At 39.9% G+C, this 1,352-nt stretch overlaps 1 non-coding gene across 1 annotated transcript; it reads right to left on the bottom strand.

Annotated features, from left to right (window-relative positions):
* Positions 1–201: 201 nt before the first annotated feature.
* Trnas-gga lies at positions 202–285 on the bottom strand. Its single transcript is given in 2 exon segments — positions 202–236; positions 246–285. It is a non-coding gene; the product is annotated as a tRNA-Ser (tRNA).
* Positions 286–1,352: the final 1,067 nt, after the last annotated feature.

Here is a 1,352-nt window from a genome sequence, read left to right on the forward strand (position 1 = left end):
CTGGCTTACCCTCGACTGAGCACATGTCATCGCACCATTTCATGTCCCTACTAAGTGTTACTCCCAGATATTTGTATGAGTTTACAAAAAAAATGGTTCAAATGGCTCCGATCACTATGGGACTTAACTTCTGAGGTCATCAGTCCCCTAGAACTTAGAACTACTTAAACCTAACTAACCTAAGGACATCACACACATCCATGCCAGAGGCAGGATTCGAACCTGCGACCGTAGCGGTCACGCGGTTCCAGACTATAGCGCCTAGAACCGCTCGGCCACTCCGGCCGGCTGAGTTTACACATTTCATCTGTGAGCCGCTGATATCTGATTCATAAGATAGTATGTTTTTTCGTTTTGTGAAGTGCTAAAATTTACATTACCACTTTGAAATCTTATGCAGGTGACTGAATATTTGTGCAGCTTCGTTCGGATTCTATTCTTTGTAGATAACTGCATCAGCTGCGAAACGTTTGAGGTTACTATTATTATTGTACGTAAGGTCATTAATATACAACGTAAACAGAAATGAACCCAACACGCTTCCCGGAGGAGGTCGTTCCGTTCGATACAGCTCGTTATGTTTGAGCTCAGAATGTGTTCTAAGATTCTACAACAAATCGACGTCAATGGTATTGGGCGATAGTTTTGTCAGATACTGGGGAGGTACTTCTTTCTTTTTTTCTGAGAGATGTATGATAGATTGTATTTAATAGAGGGGCTAATTCAGCCACATATTGGGTATAGAACCTGATAGGGATTCCATCGGACCTTGGGGCTTTATTGAGATTTAACTATTTCAGGTGTTTTTCGACGCCACTGACACTAATCTCTCTTTCATTCATCTTTTCAGTTTTACGAGCAATAAATTGCGGCTATATTCTTGGGTGTTCGTTTGTAAAGGGACATTAGAGAGAAGAGTTAAGTATTTCTGTTTTTGTTTTACTAGTCTCAATTTCAGTTCCTGTCTTGTCTGTGGGTGACTGGACAGTAACTTTATTGCATTTAATAGTCTTTTCATGTGACCAGAATTTCTTTAGGTTTTGTGGCAGATCAATTGACAAATATTCTGCTGCGGTAGCCAGTGAAGGCTTTACACTTTGCTATCTGGACTGCGAAACGCGTTTCATTGAACTCCTCTCTATCTATAGCCCTATTCTTTATTTTATACCTATTATGCATTTGTGGGAGGGTTGTTACATTACTCTATACTTGTACGTTTTACTGATTACTTATTACAGGCGTTTTCACTGTTGTGAAAGATTTTCACAGAAACAAAAATAACAGAGGTAACTCGTTGAATAAATCATAATTGGATTATTGATCTGTAACGAGTCAGTGCAGAGCACGGGTCC

This window comes from Schistocerca americana, chromosome 2 (genome assembly GCF_021461395.2).
Source record: "Schistocerca americana isolate TAMUIC-IGC-003095 chromosome 2, iqSchAmer2.1, whole genome shotgun sequence".
Lineage (NCBI taxonomy): Eukaryota > Metazoa > Arthropoda > Insecta > Orthoptera > Acrididae > Schistocerca > Schistocerca americana.